The sequence below is a fragment of the Capra hircus genome, chromosome 18, assembly GCF_001704415.2.
Source record: "Capra hircus breed San Clemente chromosome 18, ASM170441v1, whole genome shotgun sequence".
Taxonomy (NCBI): Eukaryota; Metazoa; Chordata; class Mammalia; order Artiodactyla; family Bovidae; genus Capra; species Capra hircus.
Genome location: NC_030825.1, coordinates 40,460,411 through 40,478,830, shown reverse-complemented (window position 1 = coordinate 40,478,830; position 18,420 = coordinate 40,460,411). Strand labels below are relative to the sequence as shown.

At 41.4% G+C, this 18,420-nt stretch overlaps 1 protein-coding gene across 2 annotated transcripts in view; it reads right to left on the bottom strand.

The window, feature by feature from the left end:
* AP1G1 (adaptor related protein complex 1 gamma 1 subunit) overlaps nt 1-4,833 on the bottom strand; it is an 82,209-nt gene extending 77,376 nt beyond the window's left edge. For both annotated transcript variants that reach the window (XM_013971270.2, XM_013971271.2), the window contains exon 1: nt 4,497-4,833. The gene's annotated coding sequence lies outside the window, so the exon portion shown is untranslated. The remainder of the gene's footprint in view (nt 1-4,496) is intronic.

Here is an 18,420-nt window from a genome sequence, read left to right as displayed (position 1 = left end):
GCGACTATCAGAAAAAGAGGCTCTTCCTTCTTCTTTTATTTGTTTCTTGTTGTTTTTTTTTTTTTTTGGCCACATCATGACGCATCCAGGATCTTGGTTCCCCAACAAGGGATCGGACCCAAGCCTCCTGCAGTGCAATCAAAGAGTCTTAACCACTGGTCCACTAGGGAAATCCCAAGGCTCTTTCTTCTTACAATAGTTTTCCTTCAATATTCAGACCCCAAAACCCCTAACAATAACTACAAAGATTCAATTAACTCTACACAGTGCACCTATTTCTTCATTAGTTTCCCCATCCATCTCAAACCAGTATTTTCACCATATTTTAAAAGTATTATGTTTTCAAAAATTTCAAAAAGTGGGAAAGGAATCTCTTGTGTAGACTTTAGAAAGGAATTTAAAAAATTAACTTCCCTTCTTCTCTTCAGCTTGAAACTGAACAATTTCCCAAGAGTGAGGTTTAGCAAGCAAAAACTAAACTGAGATGTAAAAACACTAGTGGAACTTCTTTTGAGTTGTACAACTGTGATAATTTACAAAAGTTAAATCTTGTGATCAAATAGTGTACACCATCTGTGCTGTGACAGTCTTAATTTTAACCCAAACATTGACAAGAAGGAGACTACAAATGTTTTGCATCTCCAAAGATTAATAAGTACATGTCCTTCTCATATTTGCTCTTTCTAAGAATCTATAACATTAATCTCACAGCCAGACAAGCTGCACAGCCTAGGATGCTCAGCCCAACACAATCAGCTACACATGCAAACTGGAGTGAGCAAAGCAACGGATTATCAGGTTACACTGTGACTGGTGCACTGTAACAACAAAGAAAGGGGGAGAAAACTACTTGCCTTTAAGATGTCTTTAATTATTAATAAAGTACAAAGGTCACATATGTTTTCTTCATCTTTTAAAAAAAATCCTTTTTCTTTCTAAGCCTGTTTTTCACTGGCAACATTTATAACTCATTAATTTTCTTCTCCAAAAGTTTGAGTAGTTCAAAACAAAACCCCACCAAAAAAGGCTAAACTTCAAAGTACCTAGTAAAAAAGCATTTCTCATTTTAATCATATTATCCTAACCTTTGCCCTTTTTGTACAAAAGTGTTAGTTAATACTGACTCAACAAGTTTGGCAAGTGTGGGGTTTTTTTTTCTTCCACTTCTGGACCCTTCAAACTCTGACAAGAGATTGTTCTAGTGACCAGAATTCATAGCAAATTAAGTATTTTCAATGACTCCTTCAGTGAAGAAAAACCTTGAATGTACTTTAAATGTAGAAATGATGCCTTTACTGAAACAAAATTTTCTATACAAAAAGGCAAATGAAAGAATCCTAATACTTTTTGCCAAAAATGATTTTCGAAACCTGTAAGCCAACAAATACAAGCGCTTACATAAATCTATACGTTCTCTTAATTTTAAAACTGCTTACTACTTTAATGGGCTTCCCTGGTGGCTCAGGTGGTAAAGAATTCTCCTGCAATGCAGGAGACTTGGGTTTGGTCCCTGGGTTGGGAAGATCCCCTGGAGAAGGGAATGGTTACCCACTCCAGTATTCTTGCCTGGAGAATTCCACAGACAGAGGAGCCTGGCGGGCTAGTTGATGGGGTCACAAACAGTCGGACACTACTGAGCAACAAACACATAGCTACTGTAACATCATCCTGCATGAAAGAAACTGAAAAAGTAACAAAAGGATGAAAGTCAAAATCAAGAACTGAAAACAATTCATATAGAAGACTGAAAGACAAGCACCTAAAACAGATAAAACAAGTTGCTGCAGGTTGAAGAAAGGTAATAGTTTTAGACTTTCTGAAGCTAAATCCAAATTAGTTTTAAAGTTTTGATATCAATTACATCATGCTGTATACACAAAATTTTTTAATCCTCATCAAATGCGAATAAGGAGATTAAGCATTTTGATAATCTGTTTTGGTATGTGTTTTCCCAATTCCATTTTTTTAATTAAAAATAATCTTTTGGAAAATATTCCGTCAACTTTTTCAATTTGCATAGTATTATTACAAATCACATAAAAACATAAGCTTTTGTTTTTGCACACGACTAATCTCGACTCAAGACCACTTTTAAAAATAAATAGTATGATGAAATATCACCAAAACATTGCTGACAATTTTCGTACTTTATATTTTCACTCTAAAATTCATCTTCAAATCTAGAACTGCCGTCAGTGAAACAAATCAAAGAAAAAGCAACTGCTCCAAAAGAAATTAAGGTTTCCTAAACAATGTTTATTTCAAGTATGGAACCCCAACAATCCCTTAGACCAAGCAGACATTCAAGTATGATCAATCGAAAGTGCACTAAAATAAACACTTATCATTTGCAAGGCAAAAGGATGCTTTCTCCAACTGCATGCAAACTACCCAAGAATGAATGACGTTTAAATAGCAGTACTTAATACCCTGAAATGAACTAAGTTAACACCCATCTGATAGCTCTCCCAATATTTAATATTGGGAGTATTTGATAGTGTAACTCAGAAATGAACATTTCAGTAGCAACTACAAGGGTATACTCAGTATATGAGCGCTGCTGCGTTTAGTCACTCAGTCGTGTCCAACTCTTTGCAACCCACCAGGCTCCTCTGCCCATGGGGATTCTCCAAGGCAAGAATACTGGAGTGGGTTGCCATTTCCTCCTCCAAGGAATCTTCCCAACCCAGGGATCGAACCCAGGTCTCCCGCATGGCGGGCAGATTCTTGACCATCTGAGCACCAGGGAAGCCCAGGTATATGAGTCAGGATTCCATTTATCTTGTTAGACAGCCCTTTAAACCAAAAAGAGACTCCGTGGCTTTAAAGTAAATATACAAACAGTAAATAAAACATTTTTGGAAAGTCTTCTGAAAACAAATACCAAGAACACTATTTACAATGAAACATTCACTCTTCTACTGAGACATCATATGACTAGTACAGGAATTTATCTACCTGATAATAACCTGATAAGAATAATGCACTTATACAGGAATTAGGATTTCAAATATTGAAAGATTTGGTCAAGTTCAAGTTATAAATTTAAGTTTCAGCACTCACTAGGATACCATCTCAAATAATTTACATCTCTCTTTTGCAGATGTGAAAACCCAGGCTGAGGTGAAACAGAGGTGACTCAGTCGCACTCATCTAACTTGAATTATAAGAAATAATCAGTGAATTACAGTGAAATGCTTTTTATTCAAGTATACTATACTGCAAACATACCTCAAGAATAGAATGAAAGTGGTGAAATTACGGGTCTGGAGAGTCTATATTTTTAAAGCAAAGGTTAAAGCATATACAGTATGATAAGCATTATGGGGAACAGTAAAAGTGAATATCTAAAATTCAACTATCCCCAGAAAAATAACATACAAGAAGTCAATCCAAGTATTTTTTCGGAGTTAATCAGCGAAGAACACTACTGTACAAACGACTTGAAAGTTAAAATCACTAAGAAATCTTCACTCCTCTCTTCTGTTAACTAATCCCTACAGTATCTAAAAAAGGTTACTTTCCCTTCTACCAATGTCAGACTAAGATTCTTTTTCAGAGGCAGACTGCCCTGGGCAGGGATACACAGCATTCAGAAAAATATGTTAAGTGTCCAAAAGTACCCAGAAGCTACGTGTTCAGCCCAAGAAGGGATGAGAAAATACAAATGAGAAAATATTTGACAGCCTCTTCCTACCACCTTCCCCCCAAAAACCCTTTACTCAGCTTTATAAACACGTACTGTTGAAGCACACTCTTGAGCGAGTGGTTCGACGAATCTCCTACACCAAACCCTAACTGAGAAACACAACCAACGGTCCCGACTCTGTCAAGCCGCCAAGAAAATCGGGAGAATTATTAATAACTGATGCCTGCAGGATTAGGACTTTGAGAGAAGGGTAACCAATGTATTCGCAGGTGAGTTTAAGAAAAAAGACGGGGGGAACCCCAGAAAATTGGGAAAGAAGTTGGTTGGAAGGTTAGAGAGAGGCGAGGCCGACGTCCAGTTCAAAGAGAACGGCAATGCGGATGCAGACAACGATTAACTAACTGAGCATTTGGAAATACATTAGAGAGTTTCACGAAAGACCTGACTAGGATGCAAGATACAAGAACACTGATACGTGGCACACAGAAGACACGCGGAGGTGGGACCCGCCCCGCTAACCCCAGGCTCTCTCAATGAGTCCTCAAAGGAGGAGTGCAGCCTGAGAAAGTCAATGGGTCCAAGGAGGCCCGTACCGGTCGGGCAACGCCATAACACAGACGCAGCCGCGTGCGGAGCCTCCGGGTCTGAGGCCTCGGGGCTGGCCCTCAAGAAGTATGAACAACCCTTGTGCTCCCGGCCCCTCCTGGCCCAGTCTCTGTCCTCTCTTCTCACCCTCCACGATCTGGGACCGGACCCCTGGGATAGACAGGAAACTTCCGGCCGAGAGCTCCCGGCAGGCAAAGAGTAAAACAAGAAGTATTCTCTTCGCGCCGCGACTGACACTCACCGGCCCGAAACCTCGAATGAAACCAGCAGCTCCGGGGGCGGTGGCAGCAGTGGCAGCAGGAACCGAACATCCAAAATGGCGGCTCCCTCGGCCTCACCACCGCTACTGCAGGCGGAGGGATCTTAGGTGGGAAGGAGTTTTTAACTAACTTTGCACACTATCACAGAAACTTAGGGCCCTATCTCTTTCTGCTTGTCGGTCCCGCGTTCCCAGACTGCAACTTCTCGTGCTTCCCCTCTCCTATTATCCAAGAACTCGGACCCCACCGAGGACTATTTGCCAAGGAGGAGGTGACTGCTCCTGGAAGAGCGACGCAAAGCGTAGCAAGAATCGGGGCTGTCACTGATGACGCGAGACGCCGCTGCCGAGTCACCGCTGCGGAGAGTCTGAGCGAGAAAGATCCGGTGGACCCCAGAGCCCACGAACATTGGTTCCGCCTGCGGTGGGGTGGGAGCTGGGCTACCAGGAAGTGGCGGGGCCACCTGAAAAGGGTGGGGCTAGCAAGGTAGCGGAGGAAATGGGGAGGAGAAGCAGGTAGAGGTGGAGAATACTGAGCCTGGCCGAGCTGGTCCTGATCCACCAGAACCCCAAATTCTTACCTATCACTTTTCAGACCTTAGCTTTCTGTGTAGGTTAACTGTAGGATCATGCTCCAAGTAGTCTTGGATTCTGAAGTTTTATGTCATCTTTGCAACACATTTTATAAAAATAAGAGAGGATGTCACAGAAGAATAGATTTCAAGCACACTATCACCTGTCAACCTTTGGCATTGAACAAGACATTTAGATTCTCTGGGTCTCAGTTTCCTCATTGTAAAAAGAGAAAATTTATGTTCAGTTCAGTCATTCAGTCGTGTCCGACTCCATGACCCCATGAATCGCAGCACCCCAGGCCTCCCTGTCCATCACCAATTCTTGGAGTTCACTCAGACTCACGTCCGTCGAGTCAGTGATGCCATCCAGCCATCTCATCTTCTGTCGTCGCCTTCTCCTCCTGCCCACAATCCCTCCCAGCATCAGTCTTTTCCAATGAGTCAACTTTTCGCATGAGGTGGTCAAAGTAGCAGCGTTTCAGCTTTAACATCATTCCTTCCAAAGAAAACCCAGGGCTGATCTCCCTTAGAATGGACTGGTTGGATCTCCTTGCAGTCCAAGGGACTTCAAGAGTCTTCTCCAACACCACAGTTCAAAAGCATCAATTCTTTGGTGCTCAGCTTTCTTCACAGTCCAACTCTCACATCCATACATGACCACAGGAAAAACCATAGCCTTGACTAGATGGACCTTTGTTGGCAAAGTCATGTCTCTGCTTTTGAATATGTTGTCTAGGTTGGTCATAACTTTCCTTCCAAGGAGTAAGTGTCTTTTAATTTCATGGCTGCAATCACCATCTGCAGTGATTTTGGAGCCCGAAAAAATAAAGTCTGACACTGTTTCCGCTGTTTCCCCATCTATTTCCCATGAAGTGATGGGACCGGATGCCATGATCTTCGTTTTCTGAATGTTGAGCGTTAAGCCAACCTTTTCACTCTCCTCTTTCACTTTCATCAAGAGCTTTTTAGTTCCTTTTCACCTTCTGCCATAAGGGTGATGTCATTTGCATGTCTGAGGTTATTGATATTTCTCCCGGCAATCTTGATTCCAGCTTGTGTTTCTTCCAGCCCAGAGTTTCTCATGATGTACTCTGCATATAAGTTAAATAAGCAGGGTGACAATATACAGCCTTGATGTACTCCTTTTCCTATTTGGAACCAGTCTGTTGTTCCATGTCCAGTTCTAACTGTTGCTTCCTCACCCGCATATAGGTTTCTCAAGAGGCAGGTCAAGTGGTCTGGTATTCCCATCTCTTTCAGAATTTTCCACAGTTTATTGTGATCCACACAGTAGCGGCTGCGCTTTGCTGGAACAGCCGTGAAGAGATACCCCAAGTCCAAGGTAAGAAAAAACCAAGTAAGACAGTAGGTGTTTTGAGAGGGCATCAAAGGGCAGACACACTGAAACCATAATCACAGAAAACTAGTCAATGTAATCACATGGACCACAGCCTTGTCTAACTCAGTGAAACTAAGCCATGCCGTGTGGGGCCACCCAAGACAGGCAGGTCATGGTGTAGAGGTCTGACAGAGCGTGGTCCACTGGAGAAGGGAATGGCAAGCCACTTCAGTATTCTTGCCTTGAGAACCCCATGAACAGTATGAAAAGGCAAAATGATAGGATACTGAAAGAGGAACTCCCCAGGTCAGTAGGTGCCCAATATGCTACTGGAGATCAGTGGAGAAATAACTCTAGAAAGACTGAAGGGATGGAGCCAAAGCAAAAACAATACCCAGCTGTGGATGTGACTGGTGATAGAAGCAAGATCCGATGCTGTAAAGAGCAATATTGCATAGGAACCTGGAATGTTAGGTCCATGAATCAAGGCAAATTGGAGGTGGTCAAACAGGAGATGGCAAGAGTGAACATCTACATTCTAGGAATCAGCAAACTAAAATGGACTGGAATGGGTGAATTTAACTCAGATGACCATTATATCTACTACTGTGGGCAGGAATCCCTTAGAAGAAATGGAGTAGCCATCATGGTCAACAAAAGAGTCTGAAATGCAGTACTTGGATGCAATCTCAAAAACGACATAATGATCTCTGTTCGTTTCCAAGGCAAACCATTCAATATCACAGTAATCCAAGTCTATGCCCCAATCAGTAATGCTGAAGAAGCTGAAGTTGAAGGGTTCTATGAAGACCTATAAGACCTTTTAGAAATAACACCCAAAAAGATGTCCTTTTCATTATAGGGGACTGGAATGCAAAAGTAGGAAGTCAAGAAACACCTGGAGTAACAGGCAAATTTGGCCTTGGAGTACAGAATGAAGCAGGGCAAAGGCTAATAGTGTTTTGCCAAAAGAACACACTGGTCATAGCAAACACCCTCTTCCAACAACACAAGAAAAGACTCTACACATGGGCATCACCAGATGGTCAACACCAAAATCAGACTGATTATATTCTTTGCAGCCAAAGATGGAGAAGCTCTATACAGTCAGCAAAAACAAGACCGGGAGCTGACTATGGCTCAGCTCATGAACTCCTTATTGCCAAATTCAGACTTAAATTGAAGAAAGTAGGGAAAACCAATAGACCATTCATGTATGACCTAAATCAAATCCCTTATGATTATACAGTGGAAGTGAGAAATAGATTTAAGGGACTAGATCTGATAGATAGAGTGCCTGATGTATTATGGACGGAGGTTCATGACATTGTACAGGAGACAGGGATCAAGACCATCCCCATGGAAAAGATTTGTACTAGTGGTAGCTAAAACCATTCCAGAATGGGCTTTCCAACTGTAGCTCCATGTACCAATGACCTAAGCTGAAGACAGCCCAACCATACACGTCTTGGCTTGATAAATAATCACCAACACCTGACACGAATATTTTCCATGTGAACATAAAAGGAGCCAAGATATCATTGCCCTTTCAAAGAAAAGGTGATCTACTATTCCTTCATATGAAATGGCAATAAGTCGTCCTGAAAGTGAATAAAGCAGAGCACCTAGCTAGATGACAAAGAGAACAGAACTAACCACAAATCTTGAGTTTAGGACCTGTCACAGGCAGGAGGTCCTACTTTTTGTTCTTAGCCATTTTCATGCAGGGAATTTCAAAACAGTTAACAAAAACTGAATTGAGCAGCCCCGCCTGTGCAATTTCATTCTTGAGCTACTGGGGCATGCCAAGTAGCTGTAAAGAAAGGAGGTCAAGGGCCTAATAATAGTAATTATCACTTTTTATTATTAAATATTGATATCCCATCTTCATATATAATCTAATTTGACCCTTGAGACAACCTCCTGAGTCAGACTAGACAAGCGTAAGGAACTTAGTTTTACCAACAAAGAGACTGAGGCTCAGAGAAGTTGAAACTTGCTAAACGACCCTACCTCTCCCCTCCCCCACTGGGGTTCCTCTCTTTGGTACACACCCACTCACCCTCCCCAACACTCAGAGTGCTATAAACCGAGAGCAAATGATTTGGGGAGCAGAATGCTTATGGTATTCAGTTGCCTCATATCCCCTTCATGCACAGCGCAGCTCTTGAACACAGGGGAGGTAAAGTGTAAAACTCAGCAGCTCAGTCCTGTCCAACTCTTTGGGACCCTATGGACTGTAGTCCACCAGGCTTCTCTGTCCATGGAATTTTCCAGGCAAGAATACTGGAGTGGGTAGCCATTTCCTACTCTAGGGGATCTTCTGCACCCAGGGATCGAACCGGAGTCTCCTACATTGCAGGCAGGTTCTTTTACCACTGGGCCGCAGGGGAGGAAGCAAAGTGTAAAACTAGAAACCATAATCATGCCGTAACATGGATTTCACTGTTTCATTGCATGAACACGTGCTAAAGTACAATATGCAGCGCCCATGAAAGTAAGGAGTTTGTAGGTTGCAAAACAGTTACCCAAAACAGTTTGCAAGTCACAAAAATTTGCTTAGAAATTGAATTTAAGTGTTTCCCATTGTAAACCACAAAAGGAAAGTTAAACTAGCTTCTTAAGAAACAGGAAGGAGCTTCTACCATGCCAAGTGGTATAACATTAAAGAGAAAATGATAGACATTATAAAAGTAAACCCCCTTCATGTACATTTTTTTTACTTATATTGATCTTTATAATTACCAAACTCCTCCCCTAATGCAATTGAAAATTAAAAGCAATTGACCTAACATATAGCATGATTATTTTCCTGAGATCTTTGGTCTCCGTGGCTAGCTATTAAAGATTGGGAAGACTTATTCCCCACCTATTCAAATATAATCTCAAATTTCAGATAAATAAATTACAGCAAATCAATAAAGTGGAATATCATGCTACTGATAAAACTGGAGCTCCAACTCTATCTTTATGAGCATGGTATGGCAGGTTTTCAAAAACATTACAAAATGGTATTATCAAATGAGCTTGTAAAAAGTATGAAGTGAAAAAAGTGAAAATGTTAGTCACTCAGTCCTGTCTGACTCTTTTCCACCCCATAGACTGTAGCCCACCAGGCTCCTCTGTCTAGGCAAGACTGCTGGAGTGAGTTGCCATTTCCTTCTCTAGGGGATCTCTGTGACCCAGGGATTGAACCCGGGACTCCCACATTGCAGACAGATTCTTTACCGTCTGAGTCACCAGGGAAGCAAAAAAGTGTGTATATGCAGAGAAGTTGAAGGATAAAACTAAAATGTAAAAATGATTATCTTTGGATGGTGGGGGGATTATCTTTGGATGGGTGGATGATTATAGAGGACTTTTATTATCTTTTTTTTTTTTTTCAAAAAGCATATTGTGTTTTTATTTGGAAAAAAAGACTTTTTTTTCCCCCTCACATTTTCAGGGGAAAAAGTCTTATAAGATAATGCAGTTTTTATGGATCCAAATACTAAAGGAGACTTTTGATTTTAAAACAGCCATAGCCAGAAAGGATTCAATAAACTTCTAGGAATATATAACAGTTGGGTGGGAGATCTTTTTTTTAACGATCAAAAAAAATTTTTTAATTAATTTATTTATTTTTGGCTGCACTAGGTCTTCATTGCTGCACTCAGGTTTTTTCTAGTTGTGGTCAGTCAGGGCTATACTGTAGTTGCAGTGTGAGGGCTTGTTGTTGCGCTGGCTTCTCTTGTTGCTGAGCACGGACTCTAGGGCTCCACACAGCATGTGGGATATTCCTGGATCAGGGATGGAACTCATGTACCCTGCATTGGCAGGATTCTTTACCGCTAAGCCACCAGGGAAGCCCCTGTGTGTTGTCTTACAATTTACAAAAATATTTTCATATATATGGATTCATTTGCTCCTCACCCACCATGAGCTGGTAAATCCTGCAAACACAATGACATAGTAGTTAAAAGTGTTGTTTTCAGGCTTCTCTAGTGGCTCAGTGGTAAAGAATCTGCCCACCAGTGCAGGAGATACAGATCTGATCCCTGAGCTGGGAAGATCCCACATGTCACGGAGCAACAAAGCTCCTGTGCCACAACTGAGCTTTTGCTCTAGAGCCTGGAAGCTTCAATTACTGAAGCCTGCACCCTGGAGCCTGTGCTTTGCAGCAAGAGGAGCCACCACAATGAGAAGCCTGAGCATGACATCCTGAAAGTAGCCCCCACATGCCGCAACTAGAGAAAAGCCTGCACAGCAATGAAGACTCAGCACAGCCAATAAAAATTAATTTAAAGTATTATTTTTAAAAGTGTTAAAAAAAAAAAGGTTGTTTTCTGGCAATCTAGACTGCCTGGATTTAAATTTGCTCTTCCTCTCTCTCTCTTTTATTTTTTGCTCTTCCTCTCTTTATTGTGTGGCCTGCAACAAGTTACCTAACATCTCTGAGCATTTCTGAACCTCAGTGTATCCATCTGTAAGATGGAATTAATAGTAGCACCAACATCTTGGGATTTAATTGGCGGTCCAGTGGTTAAGACTTCACACTTCCACGGCAGGGGGTGTGAGTTCCATCCCTGGTAGGGGAACTAAGATCCTGTGTGCCAAGGGGCTCCACATACATCCCCCAAATAATAGCATCAGCATCTTAAGGCTGGTGTGATCATCAAATGAGCAGATACATTTAAGGTACTTAGAAACAGCAACTGGCACAAAGTGCCAGTAGATATAAGGGCACAATAGATAGTAGCTGCCTTTAGGATAAATATTACCATCCCTATTTTAGATATAAGGAAACAGAAACTCATGAAAGTTAAATGATTTGTCATACCTTCATGCAGCAGAGATCAGATTCAAATCTAGATCTTCCAACCTTGGATGTATCTTTCAGTCCATACAGTAACCATTCAATTAACGTACTTCCTGAGACTTTCCACTACAACACACTGACCTGGGTGCATAGAATCTGTAATAGACACTGCAAAAGAGACAGTCCCTACCCTGCAGATAGTTACAATCTCATTGAGGGAATCAGGTGGTTGTTTTTAATCCAGAAAAATATCAGTGATATTACTACTCAGTAGATAAGTTCTAGTTCCAAAAGAAGCAGAAATATGAGAGGTCACTAGGTGCTTGAGCAGTGAAAAGATAGCTTCTGGAAGACATGGCATGTCTGATAGAATCCATGGGACTAGAAAGGGACCCATTCTCTTGGGCTTAGATGCAGCAGATTTGTAAGTATCAGCAGGATTTGATTCAGTATCAGCAGCTGAAACCACATGACCTTGCAGCACATGGGGAAAGCCCTCTTTACAGAAAGGTGGTCAGTCTTTCATAAGGGACTCTTTCTGCTCCTGCACTTGCCAGAGACCTCAGCCTAGAAAGAAGAGTGAAGAGGGGAGGCAATCCCAGAGAAGATACACTGACATGAGTCAAAGAAGCAGCTCTACTGGCCTGTTTTGCTATCGTTTGAGTCACCCGAATCTATAAATAAGCCTCAAAGTGGAGTAAAATTAGTCCCTCTGATGTTTATGTAATGTTTGCACAAAAAGTATTTCTTTACAATTCTTTTAAGGGTGGTCCCTAATCACAGTTTCTACTGTCCTGAGAAAAGGTGTTAGGAGTCAATCCTACAGTTATGACAGAAACCAGAAATGATGTAAAAATTAATATTCCAACAGCCAACTCTAACCTCCTAACATGATAATGAAAGTGGCTAAGACAATAAATGGAGAAGGCAATGGCACCCCACTCCAGTACTCTTGCCTGGAAACTCCCATGGATGGAGGAGCCTGGTAGGCTGCAGTCCATGATGGGGTCGCTAAGAGTCGGACATGACTGAGCGACTTCCCTTTCACTTTTCCTTTCATGCGTTGGAGAAGGAAATGGCAGCCCACTCCAGTGTTCTTGCCTGGAGAATCCCAGGGACGGGGGAGCCTGGTGGGCTGCCGTCTATGGGGTCACACAGAGTCGGACACGACTGAAGCGACTGAGCAGCAGCAGCAGAAAGACAAAAAACCCTAAGAGTTCTCCTCACAAGAAAAACAATTTAATTTTATACCTATATGAGATGATCAATGTTCACTAAACTTATTAAGATTATCACTTCATAACATATATAAGTCAAATCATTATGCTATATGCCTTATTCTTATAGAGTGTTGTGTAACTATACATCAGTAAAACCGGAAGAAAAAAAAAACTGAGACCACCAGAGATGGACATACCATCCAGAAACAGAGCAGGGCTTCTGACTCATTTTTGTCCTACTCAAGTAATTTTATTTCTTTAATATGGGCACCATCATTTGCCTGGAAGACTTCACAATAAAATGGTTTGGTTTTCCTTTAAGTGTAAGCACCATCCTTGTTCCTCTAAAATCAGTCAGTCCTACGAGATGCTTTAAAATTAGTCTGAGCAGTCCACGAAGTGTTGGAACATCTACAGTAACTGGGGCAGCCAGTTCCTGGTACCCAGTTCAGGAAACACCAAATTCCTCTGCCAAGCCACTCACACACACCAGAGGGATGATCCAGGACTTGAAGAAGTGCCAGGATGAGGTGTCTTAGCCCGAGGAGAGGCAGAGAACCATAAAGTTGAAGAGATCGAAGGGATCGTAAATGAGAAAACTTCAGACCTACACACAGGTGGCCGTATTAAATCTGTGCCCAGGAGCTCTGATTCCCAAACAGTCAGTTCAGGACTAAGGAATATTCTGACTTAGGAGAAGTTTGAGGGTTGAGTCTGCACTTGTTCATTTCTAAAAGTAATTAAAAGTCACAACAATACAGCTCCCCAGAAAGAAACCCCAGCCTCAAAGACAGTAAGCTGTAATCACTTTTGAGAGTGCAGCATATAACATGGCTGGAAAACTGGACAATTCCCCCATCATGTGAATGGTAGTTGTGGTTACATTTGTTTGGCTATATTCTTTAAGTGCTCTCTAAACAGGCACAATTTTTCAAAACATGTGCCAGGATAATCTAGTATGGTAGTATTTTTCTTTTTGATAGTAGTTTTAAAGCATTTTTTTGTGTGTTCACTATTTCTTTGAGATTCACATCCACTTTGAAAGCTGTTAGCTTCTAGAAAGGAATGCACTGTGCTTCTGGTAAACCACTAATAAACTTGTCTCACTAATGGAGGAAAAGTTTTATTTTGTTTTTAATTAATTAAGGTATTATTTGTTTGGCTGTCCTGGGTGCTCATTGCTGCGGAGGCTTTTCTCTAGTTGAGGGGCAAGTGGGAGCTACTCTCTAGATGTGGTGCTCAGGCTTTTCACTGTGGGGCCTTCTCTGGTGTGCAGGCTTCAGTAATTGTGACATGCGGGCTCAGCAGTTGAGGCTCCCAGGCTCTGGAGCACAGGCTCAATAGTTATGGCGTCCAGGCTTAGCTGTTCCGTGGCATGCGGGATCTTCATGGATCATGGATCATGGATTGAACCATGTCTCCTGCATTGGCAGGTGGAATCTTGACCCCTGAGCCACCAAGGAAGCCCAGAATAGTCTTAACAATTGAAATACCTTCATGCACATTAAGCAATTTCAACTTCTACCAGCATTCCCTCTATTTCACAAGAACCAGTGAAGGAAGCAAATCATTTTTTCTTATAGGAGTCATTTTGCAAGAAAAAACATGACTGGGAAGCAATTAGTTTTGAGTTCCAAGTGCATATTTTGTTCATAGTAAGCCTCCAATAAATAGTTCCTAAAATTAACTTAAGTTACACAGTCAAGCTTCCTTCTTATTTGAGGTGAAGGGGATATGTTTGTTTGTTTTGTTTTATGCCTTGGGGAAATTAGCCTTAGAAGCAGTGATGGGTTTTACATCTTCTATCTCCTATGGCCTCATACAAGAATTGGAAAATCTGTTATCTTTGAGTGTGAAGATGCTACTTGTGAAAGATGATTCAGTTTGAGAAAATTAGAGGTTTCTTTCTCCAACAAATAAGTGACAAGAAAAAAGAAAGAAGACGTGAGAAGGAAGTATTAGAGATGAAAAGATTTAAAAGAGGAACCAAAACCAGGAATTCTCTGGTGATCCACTGGTTAGGGCTCCACGCTTCCCCTGCAAGGTACATGGATTTGATCCCCTGGTTGGGAAACTAAGATCCTGCATGCCCACTGGTGTGGCCAAAAAAAGAAAAAGAGAGACATATAAACCAAATACACTGTGTGGGTCTCTTTGGATCTTGATTTCAACAAAATAAGTGTAAAAATGCTGTTTTGAGATAGTGAGTATTATGATAATAAGGAAATATTTTTCATTATATTGGGTATCATAATAACATTACTTCATATTATGAAAGTAAAAGGTATATGTTATAAAATGAAGTATTTACAGGTAAAATTACAAGTATAATGTTTGAGATTTAAATTAAATTCCTTTTGTCTCCAAAAAAGGTGTTAGGAAGAGGTAAGTAGATGAAATAAGAGCAATAGAATATTGATAAACATTGAAACTGAGGGATGGTCACATGAAAGCTCATTTTATAGTTTGCTCTAATTTTGTACATTTACATTTTCTATAATAAAGCTTTCTTCATTTTATTTGTAAAGCAGAGGACTTGAATTCCAAGAGTAGAAGCTGAGCAATACACAAAGTGGTTCAGGCAAATAAATTCACAAGGAAAACCAGAGTTAAATTATGACTGAAATATAAAATCTTTTAAAAGAAAACTTCATGGGGCAGAAAAGCTTCATGAGATGAAAAGAACAAAACAATTTATCTTTGTTTCCTTCATACCGAAGGAACAAAGAGTAAAAAAAAACTAATGTATATGGTTCTTTAAGTTTTTTTTTACTTCTCCAGAATTATGTACACAAATAAGTGCGATTTTTATACTATTTTCAACATAAAAGAAAATTGCTTTCATTCTAGAAAAACTGAGCAGATCTAATCTAGATCACTATACATTAACACTTCAAATAGACTAGCTCTTTAAAATGTTCTTTGCAGTCTCTACTGTGGTATAGTCAAGAGGTAGATAAAAGACTATAGCCCTATTTTCTCATGAACTCATCACAAAAATGCATCAAATATCAGCAATATCAGCAAATATCAGCAATATGATTGCAAATATGCCCCCCACCCCGGCCTTAAAAAAACCATGACAGTGGACTTCCCTGGCAGTTTAGCAGTTAAGATTCTAAGCTTACCCTGCAGGACATGCAGGTTCAATCCCTGGCCCAGGAACTAAGATTCCCACGTGCCTCGTGGTGGGGTCAAAAACAAAAACATAACTTCGGACAGACCATTTTACTATTCAAGAGCCCATTTAGAAATATATTCTAGCACTATTTGTAGTCCCATTCCAGATTCAGTTTCCCTAACCATATGGACCTTTCAGGAGGAAGGGATGAGAGATAAGGGTCTGGAGATGACACAGGTGAGGGCCCTGGTGCTAATCTGGCAATGCCCCAAGTAGATCACCAGTCCTATGACAGTTCCACCACTTTTGTCAAGAGTACCTCTCTTGACATCCTCAGAAAGTCCAATATTGACTAGGTCTTCTGGGGCTTCAGCCTGAGGCAAGAATCACACTGGCATCTCAATTTATGACACATTTATTTATCGCCTACCACTTTTATATGCCAAGTACCCTTAGAAGCCCTGAGGGGGTTGTAGGGGGAGAAACAGCAAGCCAAGGAGACATGATTCTTGCCCTCATGAAACTTAGAGTCTAGGACAAGTCAATAACAGTTAGAGCAAACTGTAGACTTTCTGGCCTACATACTTCTTCCTGTTTCGATGACTATGTTTTGAGTACCTGTGAGGTCAGACATTGTGGTGCACCAGTATTTAAGAACTAGATATCAATATGCATAGATATGTCATTGGAAGAACGGATGCTGAAGTTGAAGCTCCAGTACTTTGGCCACCTGATACGAAGAGCTGACTTATTGGAAAAGACCCTGATGCTGGGAAAGATTGAGGGCAAGAGAAGTGGGCAACATAGGATGAGATGGTTGGATGGCATCACTTACTCAATGGACATGAGTTTGAGCAAATTCAGGGAGACAGTGAAGGACAGGGAAGCCTGGTGTGCTAAAGTTCATGGGGTCATAAAGAGCTGGACACAACTTAGCGACTAAAACACAACAATGTCTACAAGAAAGTTTCTCATATTTTAGCCATGGTAAAGTAAGTAAGTAAAGTAAAGTCATTCAGTCATGTCTGACTCTTTGTGACCCTGTGGACTGCAGCCCACCAGGCTCCTCCGTCCATGGGATTCTCCAGGCAAGAATACTGGAGTGGGTTGCCATTTCCTTCTCCAGGGGATCTTCCCGACCCAGGGATCGAACCCGGGTCTCCCACGTTGGAGGCAGACGCTTTAACCTCTGAGCCACCAGGGAAGCCCCCTCTGGATTTATTCATTCATTTGACAAAAATCTGTTGACCGCATAATATAAACCAGGCACAGAGCTGGGGATGCCACAGCAAACAAAACAGAGAAAAGTCCCCGTTCTCATGGAGCTGATGTTACAGGGTGAGAGACAGACGAGATCACTAAGTGAAGGATACAGTGTGTTAGATCTCAGAGATGAGAGCAATAGAGAAAAAATATAAAGTGGTGAAGAGGGAAGAGAAGGTAGCTTTGGAGGGCTTCCCAGAGAAGAGAACATTCAAGTACAGACCAGAAGGAAGTAAGGGAGGGACCAGGCAGAGAGCTGGAAAACACAGAGTCCCCAAGTACAAAGGTCCTGAGGAGGGAGCAGGTATGTGTTTGAAGAAGCACAGGGAGGCCAGTGTAGCTGAGGCAGAGTAAACAAGCAGAGAGCTGAGGGAATGAGGCCAGAGAAAAGAGGTGGGCGGCCTCCTGGGTCATAGGAAAACTGGTGCCTATTATCCTAAGTGACATTAAAAAGTCACTGGAGGTTTTTAAAAAGCAGAGGAGATATACAACCTGATCTAGGTACTAGCCAGATCTCCGAACATTGGTTCATGGGGAAAAGGAGTAGAAGCAGAAAACACTGAACATCAGTTCATGGGGAAAAAGGGGTAGAAGCAGAAAAACCAGTTAAGGGGGTATTGCAATCATCCAGGCCAGAGATGATCCCATGTTAGCTCAGGGTACAGTCAGGTTGAGAGAAAGGGAAGAGTCAAGAAAGACATGTTCCTAGCATAGCATCACCATTAACTGTAGAATGAGTAGGTTCTTGGAAGAGCACTTTGGGACACGTTAATTTGAGATGCCTCTGAAATATCCAAGGAGATATCAGGAAGGCAGGCAAATACATCAGCTTGCTGTTCATATCAGCCTAGAGACCTTAGCTAGTGATATGCATGTTGAAGTCCTCACCACAAAGGGGGGTAAAAGCCACAGTGTTGAGGACTTCCCTCGAGGTCAAATGGCTAAGACATCACACTCCCAATGCAGGGGGCCTAGGTTCCACCACTGGTCAGGGAATGAGTTACCACACACTGCATGCGCAACTGAGACCCAGCACAGCCAAATAGATAAATAATTTTTAAAAATAAAAAACCCCCACAATGTTGGATGAATTCACCTAGAGAATAGGGAGGAAGATACTGAGCTGTTAGGCACAACCCTGGTGGCATTTCATGTGGCTTTTTCTTCTTCTTAGTCCCTTTCTGTATTGTCTAATTTTTTTTACATGTCATTTTTTCAACAAACCACATAACTCTTTGGAAGAGGAAAAAAAAGAGTAAAAGAGCCCTTTTCAGGAAACAATCGGAAGCAAAACATCAGAAAAGACAAGTGTGCCCTTTAACCACAGTCCAACATGGTCCATGCTGTCAGTTTGAAGGCATTAAGGAGAAATTTCTCCTGCCCTTAAAAAATTCATGACCACCTTTTGGAAGCTTAATCCATTCTCTGTGATAATGATGTGAGGATGAAAAGCAAAACTTGATTATGTTTGCTCTGTGCCAGGCCCTGCATATAAATTCCTTATACATATTAGCTCATTTAATCATCTCAACATGCTTTTGAGATCTGTTAATAACTCTTAAAATGTTATTACCCTCCTTTTTGCAGTCC